Source organism: Sorex araneus, chromosome 6, assembly GCF_027595985.1.
Source record: "Sorex araneus isolate mSorAra2 chromosome 6, mSorAra2.pri, whole genome shotgun sequence".
Taxonomy (NCBI): domain Eukaryota; kingdom Metazoa; phylum Chordata; class Mammalia; order Eulipotyphla; family Soricidae; genus Sorex; species Sorex araneus.
In genome coordinates, this window is record NC_073307.1 from 149,672,287 (window position 1) to 149,681,822 (window position 9,536).

Below are 9,536 nucleotides of genomic sequence, written 5' to 3' on the forward strand. Positions count from 1 at the left end.
AACTTAGAGCTGATAGGCTAGTTCACATAAGTGAATGAGATGTGTTAAAGCGATTTTCAAAGCAAGAAGACTATACCTAATGTGCTAAGGTAGGAAATAATATCTGCGGCAGCGTTAGCGGGCGCTGCTCTGGCAGGAGGCCACGCCCCTTTTTAGACTACGCCCCTTTCAGGCCACGCCCCCGTTTCTTCCTAGCAGGGGCTCCTGGGACGTGGGTCCCCTGGGAAATGGCCGTGTTGGAGGGAGCCGGACGGAGGGGAAAGCTGGGGCGGTGGGACGCGGGAAGTGGCGGCGGCAAGGGTCCCAAGTCCCGGCGGCCGCGTGGGAACCAGGGGCGCACTCGGGAGGCGTGGCTGGGAGTCTCCTGGGAAAAGGCCGGGTTGGAGGAGCCGGACGGACGGGAAAGCTGGGGCGATGGGACGCGGGAAGTGGCGGCAGCAAGGGTCCCCCAATTTAACTATATTTTTCAAAGAACATTTTTTAAAATACTTATATAAACTTAAAAAAATGAATCGCCGTGAGATCATAGTTACAAAGTTGTCTATGTTTGGGTGAAAGAGTATTTTGAGTCATGATATATTTCAAGGAAATCTGACTAAGAACTGAAAAATTTATTGTAGATAAGAGTCAGGCTGTTGTTCTAGGAAAGGAAAACCTCCCTAAGATGTCTGCTCTGAATCTACCCAGTTTTCCTCTCATCTACTTTAACTACCTCACACCTTAGCAATGGAAACTGTAGGCCTAGTAGCATCATTAAATAGGGTCAGAGAGATAATACGGAGTAAAACCCATATGTCTTATCTTCTAAGAATATTTTCCTCTCGTTCTATTAGTTTTAATAAAGATCTTTCATTTTGTGGTAGTCTATATTGTGGATTTTTAGTGAGCTCGCTTTTTTGTCTATGCCTCAATAAGCATACTTGTAAGATTGATTCTTGTATATAAACATTTCCCTCCAATAACACAGGATTGAAATGTGCAGGTCCAGTGGTACAAGATCTTCTAGTGTCTCAAGCAATGAGTGTCAGAGCAAAAAGTAAGTTATACACTGCTGAGAGAGATTTATGTGATAAGTTATACTAAATTATCAGTAGGATTCAGTTGTTGTCATCTGCTTGCTAGCTCACCATTGCAAAACAATTCTACTAAGAGGATGTAGGACTGTACAAAAAACGTCCACAACAGTGATTAGTAATTGGAAATGATATTTATTTGTGTCTTTTCCAGCTGAAGGCAATATGCTTACATGAACCGATGGTAAATGGGGAATCCAAACAACGTGACTGAATTCATTCTTTTGGGTGTTACAAGGAATCCAGAGCTGCGGAAAGTATTGTCAGTTGTATTTTTAATCATGTATTTCTTCACAGTTGTGGGGAATGTACTCATTGTGGTAATCATAATCACAAGTCAGAGCCTGAGATCACCTATGTATTTTTTCCTAAGTTCCTTGTCCCTTATGGATGTGACCTACTCTTCGGTTCTTACCCCCAAGATAATCGTGGACTGCCTCTCCGAGCACACGACCATCTCTTTCAATGGCTGCATGACTCAGCTTTTTACAGAGCACTTCTTTGGAGGTGTGGGGATTATCCTTCTCACTGTGATGGCCTATGACCGCTACGTGGCCATCTGCAAGCCCCTGCACTACACGACCACCATGAGTCCTCGGGTGTGCCACATGCTGCTGGCAGGGGCGTATTTGGGGGGGGCCATGCATGCTACAATACAACTTTTATTCATGTATCAATTACCTTTCTGTGGTCCCAACGTCATCGATCACTTTGCATGTGATTTGTTCCAATTGATGAAACTGGCTTGTATGGACACTCACAGAGTGGGTCTCTTGGTCATTCTCAACAGTGGGGTGATGTGTATGGTCATCTTCTTGATCCTTATTACCTCCTACACGGTCATCCTCTGCTCCCTGAAGTCTTACAGCTCAGAGGCTCGGTGGAAAGCCCTGTCCACCTGTGGCTCCCATCTCACCGTGGTTGTCTTGTTTTTTGTTCCTTGTATATTCATGTATGTGAGACCTGTAGTCATTTACCCCATAGACAAGGCGATGGGCGTGTCCTTTGCAGTTGTCACACCCATGTTAAATCCCTTGATTTATACACTGAGGAACTCGGAAGTGAAAAATGCCATTAGGAAACTGTGGATGAAGCAAGAGACCATAGGCAGGCAATAGTCTTGACTATGAGCAAATCCTTCTCAAAAGGAGAAGGACCTCTTGTCCTCTCATGTCCTCTCCTTTATTACGGCTTATTGTGTGCACTGAAGTTAGTAACATTTTTTAAATCATTTGAAAAACATTTTTTAAAACATTCAGTTTCAGTTATTATGAGCAATTGATTACTTCACCAGCACACATTGTATTCTTTTTCACTGTTTTAAATAAGGTTCTGGCTACACTTTAGTTTTTTTAAACTGGGCTCAGATATTTCATATCCTTTCCAGGTCAGACCTTTTCTTTGTTCTTACTTTACCAACTATTGGAATTCTAATTCTCAGAGATCTTATTTGGCTTATTCCATCATAGATTTTACTCTTTGCAAATGAACTTCTACCTCCTCAGACAATTATTTCCTAATAACTTTTTTTTGCAATTTCTCTGAATTATTCTCCAAATCTTTATTCAGATATAATCTTAAGATTCTTGATTTCAAATTATATGTGTAATTTTTCCTTCAATTTTCCTTTCTCTGCCTATAAGATTGTAATTTTGCAAAGTTAGGGTTTATTTTTATATACTCATGCTGTTGTTAAAACTCTGCCTATCACTGCTTAAGTACAATAAATATTATTGAATAAATTTAATCTAAAATTCTTTCTAAAATTTTATGTTGAACTTTATAATTAGCCAAAAAGCATGGACAAATAAATACTTTAGGAGATTGAAAATTTTCCAAGTTATCTGTTGCCATATACACCTTTTGTAAAACTTTACAGCGTATTTTAATCTTATACTTGTAACTGGTTATTTAATATAAATGGTCACATCTCACCAGAATTCTTACTTTTTTCATGCTTTTGATAGCACAGCTGGTAGGGCACTTGCCTTGAATGTGGCCGACCCAGGTTTGATGCCTGCATTCCTCTCAGAAAGTCCAGCAAGCTACAGAGAGTATCCAGCCTGCACAACAGAGACTGGCAAGCTAACTATGGCGTATTCAATATGCCCAAAACAGTAACAACAAGTCTCACAACGGAGATGCTACTGGTGCCCATTCAAGCAAATCGATGAACAATGGGATGACAGTGATAAACAAAATAACAATATCTTTTGATGAATTCAAGATATGTCATAATATAGTGTCTACCTATATGTAATATATATATATATATATATATATATATATATATACACACATATCGTGTCTCTTGCCCGCACACCTGGCTGTCTTCCCCAGGGCCCTCAGAGGGGATGGGCTCCAGCTTTCCTCCCCACCCCGAGCAGAGCTCCTGGCGACCAAAGACCACTGGAACCTAGCCACTGCCATGCTCAAGGCCCCTTTCCACACGTTCGACAAGCCTTACGCATGAAGGTACTGGCAGAGGAACCCAGGTGTGTGTAATCCCATCAGCGGCCAACATCCAGAGACTTAAAAGCAAGCTCCCAGAAGCGCGCGGCTGCAAAGCGGTCACACAATATCTTATAACCTACCTTTCCCTTTGGGAGAAACTAGCAAGCTACTGAGAGCTTCCTTCCCACATGGACAACCTCGCAAGCTTCTCATGGTGTATCCATATGCCAAAGCCAGTAACCAGCTGAATCTCATTCCCCTAACCCTGAAAGAGCCTCCAATGCAGTATCGTTGGGAAGGCCGAGAAGAGAGAGGCTTCTAAAATCTCAGGGATAAGATGAATGTAGAGGTTACTGAGACTGCTTGAGCAACTCGACAATCAACGGGATTTCGTGATCGTGATCGTGAGTGTCTAACTTGTGAACTTTTGAGAAATAAATAAATCACTATATTCAATGTTTAGACTATTGGTAATATGAACTTACTTATCTCTTTGTTTGTACATTTAATCCAAAATGGAGCTCTGGGAGCCCAGGGGCAACTGCTACTGAATCTTGGTCAATCAGTCTTTGAGGTTAAATGAGATGCTAGTGGGCGCTGCACTGTTGGGAGTCTTCAGAATCACTATGGTGGTTCTTGAGGATCTCCAGAACCATTTCCTGCTATTCTTTGGGGACATGCAATTTCAGACACAAAATTATTATTGATTACATGTCTTATATTATCTTCTTGATATCCTACCTCCTGAGATAATAATTGGAGAAGGATACTTGCTGTTATTTTTAACTTTCCAAATCCTAAGTATGTTTATTTTAGTTTGAAACCAGCTTTGTATACCTGACTTTTCTCAAAGAATTATGTGGGGGAATTTATATTGTCAGCATGAGTTAATATCTTATGTGGTTTTTTTAGGTATAAAATTTATGTATACATATAATGACTATAATTATAGTACCAGTACCAGTTATAACCTACCAAGCAACCATGATATTAAGGACTTTTATTTGTAAATATCAAGTTGCATGTGTAATAAAGATGTAATAAAGCCATGCAGTGATAACTGAATACTCAAAAAATGGAAATGAGCAGATAGCCATGTAGCTCAAGTAGATCAGAAGGGATTCAGGGTAGCAATGTCTAAGCAGACATCTGAACAGTGATGTAAAACTATGCTTAAGTACATCACTGGGAAGAAGAGTTAACATTGAAAATGATAAAGTCAGGAACAATAAAATAAGGGTAGGGCTTTTGCCTCACATGTGGTTGACCCTAGTTTCAACCATAATTTTACAAACTCATTGATCAATTCCTTAAGGGAATATTCAAATACAAATGAAGAATTCAGTTAACATAAAGTTATAAGAGGAAAAACGAAATGTTCTAATTGGTCAGGGACACCAAAGCTTTGCAAACACAAGAAAATAAGCCACATGTAACAGCATTAGAAAATCATGCTTCTGGGAAATGTGCCAGTCACCAGTGGAATTGAAAGACATTTCCATTGGTTCATGATTTCTTAGGGAAATCTCTTCAAAATATATTTGGAAATTGAGTTCGATATCACTGTATCACTGTCATCCCATTGCTCATCGATTTGGTCGAGCAGGCACCAGTAACATCTCCATTGTGAGACTTGTTGTTACTGTTTTTGGCATATTGAATTCACCACGGGTAGCTTGCCAGGCTCTGCTGAGTGGGCAAGATACTCTCAGTAGCTTGCTGGGCTCTCCAAGAGGGGTGGAGGAATCAAACCTGGGTCAGATCCATGCAAGGCAAAGGCCCTATTTGCTGTGCTATTGCTCCAGCCAAAAATCAAGTTAGGAGTACTTATTTTTTTATTTCCCCCCACATCATGTTGAAAGCAGTGGTGCATAAGCAATAGAGAATATGCTCTACCTCCTCACCCAAAATGTTCTTCATCTTCTTAAATAGGAAAAGGACTTGGGGAAAACTTTCACTTGTTGGCCAGTCTCTGGATGGATATTTATCCGTAAAGAGTAGAAGTTTGTCATCACCAGAATTTTCAAGAGATTGACACCTTGTGAGATCTATAGTTTCTAATGTTTTTGCATTTTCAGGAACTATTTAGAAATAATCTATAGCATTTTAAACACAGGATGATATAGCCCATGCTTCTAAGCTTCATAGGTCACTTAGCTGTATACACTTGAAATAGGCACACACTTTTCTAGCTCTAGAGTTTTTTAAAATTCCAATCATATTTGCAAATTAAAAGGATTTGGAAGCACAAATTTTGAATATTGATGCAAAATGTACCATTTAGTAATTTATGAAAAGTTCTATGTAGTTTTTAAAAGGTGAATAAGTCACCCAACAGTCATTAAATTTATAAAACCCACTTAAGTTTTGTAAATGTACTTGATATTGCAAATAACTTTATATTTTTTGCCTCACATTGCTCAGACATAGTAGATCTGAGATGTTTTCATGTTAGCACTAGTACCTACTTTTATTGCCCTCTTTATATGCACTCAATCAGCAAGTAAACAGAAAATAAAGGCAATACATTCATCAAAATGATAAAAGTGGAAATGCATTTCATCAATCACTGTTGCACTGTCATCGGTTGTTCATTGATTTTGCTCTAGCAGGCACCAGTAATGTCTCCATTGTGAGACTTGTTACTGTTTTTTTGTATATCAAATACACCACTGGGAGCTTGCCAGACTCTGCTGTGCAGGCAAGATACTCTTGGTAGCTTGCCAGGCTCTCAGAGAGGGACAGAGGAATCGAACCTGGGTTGGCCACGTGCAAGGCAAATGCCCTATCCGCTGTGCTATCGCTCCGCCCAGTTTTTCATATAATTTTGAATATTTAATTTACTTAAAAGTTGAAGCTGGAATTGCTAGTATTTATGGAAAGATTATGCTCTGAGAATGATTTTGTTGTCAAAATGGATAGGAAAGAAATTATGGAACATGGGGGTACAGGGTCAGCCAGTTTCAAGGTCATAGCCTGAAGAGATAACTAAAGTTCTGAAATCATAGCTGCAAGGAACTCAGAAGCATTTCCTGGCATCCCCAGCACAATAAAAATGTAGCTGCCTGGAAAGGAAAGACAAACATAAGCAAAATTATGTTTCTTCCTGGGCTGGAGTGATAGCACAGCGGTAGGACATTCACCTTTCATGCGGCTGACCCATGTTTGATTTCTTTGCCCCTCTTGGAGAACTCGGCAAGGAACCGAGAGTATCTCGCCCGCACAGCAGAGCCTGGCAAGCTACCTGTGGCATATTAGATATGCCAAAAACAGTAAAAACAAGTCTCACAATGAGAGACATTACTGGTGCCCGCTCGAACAAATTGATGAGCAACGGGATGACAGTGACATGTTTCTTCCTATAGCAGTACATAGAATTAAAAGTAATGCCAAGTTAGTATAGAGAATGGGAATATTGGAGCCAAGATACATTCTTTTAGAAAAATTTAATATTAAATATTTTTATATATTGGTACCAGAGAGATAATAGAACAAGTAGGGCTCTTGCACTTCATATGGTCCCTTGAGCCCCACTATGAATGATTCCTAAGTATGGAGCCTGAACAGTGCCAGTTGTAGCCCAGAAACAGAAACCAAAATATTAGTATAAAATATATTAGTATAAAATATATATTTTCTAGCATATTTGTTCTACACATGCAAAACTATCAGACAGAGATTATTCTCAAACTCCTTCAGATCTCCTTCTCCCTACTGTACAGATGATAAAATGATGAATTATGGGTTAATTATATGATTGAATACATATTAGCCTTGAAAAATATTCAGATTCTCATATATCCTCTTAATGTAGACACTTCTTAAGAATAATGCTGATACTGATATAACATAATATCGTTTGATTTATACACAATCAGTGTTTCAGTAAATTTGAGTTTTGTGAGCTAGGCAATTCAAATAGTAGAGAAAAACTTTTATGAAAGTGATTTTTCAAAGACATATGACTGTTTTTTAACCTAGGTGTTTCTGAATCTGATTCACATTCAATTCATTTGTGTTTACTGTTTTCTACTAAGATCATCTCATCACCAGTGAATCATATCTTTTACTATTTAATACTTATTTTTTGGCTGATGCAATGATCACAAAAATTTTATTTGTAATCTTGTTGTCTGATGAAGGTTTATTGTTGGCTATGGAATTTTCTGTGCAGGCATTATTTAGGAAAAGAACCTACCCAGGAAATGAAATGAATAAATGTATATTAGTTGTATCTATTTGCCTAGAGCTTGGCATTTTATGTAGAGTGTGATCTTTTATAAGAAATGGATAGTTTATATTAAATTGTCACATCAATTCAGACTTAAATTATCAGTAGACGTGACTTTTTAGTACCACTGAACCTGCATGCTATTTTTTTATTTTACTTATATGTAAGCTATTGTCCTGAGGAGAGATAATTATCCCTGTTCTTATTTTAAAATGACGATTGGCATAATAAATAAATAAATGTTCTCCTATACTGAAAACTACAATGTGGATTTTAATTTATTTTTATAGCAATATGGTTTAAAATCATTTCTATGTTATTTATTGATACTTTGAAAGCTTCTTTATTTGCCATTGTAGTGTGAATAACTCCACCACTGTGGCAACATATCCCTTCCTATCCCCAACCATGCAGAAGAAACCTTATAATACTACTCAAACTCATGAATGATATCCACTCTCAATAAGATGGAGATTTCTAGGATTATGAAACATAATAAAGGACATACATAGCGAAACCACAGACAACACTAAACTTAACAGAGAAAAACTGAAAGGCTTTCCTGTTAGACTTCCCTGGGAAAAAGTATGTCTCCCCTTGAAATGATTATTTTTTTTTCATCTGGACTTTATTGACTAATAAAATTACATTAAGAATTGAAATGAATTATACATTATTGTGCTTGTGTTTCCCCCATACAAAGTTTGAGAACCCATCCCTTCACCAGTGCCCATCTTCTACCACCAGTAAACCCAGCATCTCTCCCACCCTCCCCAGTCCCGTCTCCCCTCCCCACCACCCCACACTGCCACTATGGCAGGGTATTCCCTTTTGTTCTCTCTCTCTGATTAGGTGTTGTGGTTTGCAATAAAGGTGTTGAGTGGCCATTGTGTTAAGACTCTAGTCTACATTCCTCATGCATCACCCTTCCCCCGCATGACTTCCGACCACATTTTACTTGGTGTTCCCTTCTCTGAGTTGCCCAGAATGAGAGAACAGCCTCCAAGACATGGAGTCAAACTCCTGGTACTTATTTCTACTATTCTTGGGTGTTAGTCTCCTAGTCTACTATTCTATATTCCACAGATGAGTGCAATCTTTCTATGTCTGTCTCTCTCTTTCTGACTCATTTCACTTAGCAGGATACTTTCCATGCTGATCCACTTACATGCAAACTTCATGACCTCATTTTTTCTAACAGCTGCATAGTATTCCATTGTATAGATGTACCAAAGTTTCTTCAACTAGTCATCTGTTCTAGGGCACTCAGGTTTTTTCCAGATTCTGGCTGTTGTAAACAGTGCTGCGATGAACATATAAGGGCAGATGTCATTTCGACTATACTTTTTTGCTTCTCTGGGATATATTCCCAGCAGTGGTATTGCTGGGTGAAATGGGAGTTCAACCTCTAGTTTTTTGAGAATCGTCCATATTGTTTTCCAGAAGGGCTGAACTAGTCGGCATTCCCACCAGCAGTGTTTCTCCCCACATCCTCTACAACAGTGGTTGCTTTTGTACTTTTGGATGTGTGCTAGTCTCTGTGGTGTGAGGTGGTATCTCATGGTTGTTTTGATCTGCATCTCTCTGATGATTAGTGATGTAGAGCACTTTTTCATGTGCCTTTTGGCCATTCGTATCTCTTCCTTGGTAAAGTTTCTGTTCATTTCTTCACCCCATTTTTAGATGGGGTTGGATGTTTTCTTCTTGTAGAGTTCAACCAGTGCTTTATATACCATTGATATCAACCCCTTATCTGATGGGTATTGTTTAAATATCCT

At 38.9% G+C, this 9,536-nt stretch overlaps 1 pseudogene; it reads left to right on the forward strand.

Annotated features, from left to right (window-relative positions):
* Positions 1 to 1,246: 1,246 nt before the first annotated feature.
* On the forward strand, positions 1,247 to 2,191 carry LOC101545726 (olfactory receptor 4C6-like; annotated as a pseudogene).
* The last annotated feature ends 7,345 nt before the right edge of the window (positions 2,192 to 9,536 follow it).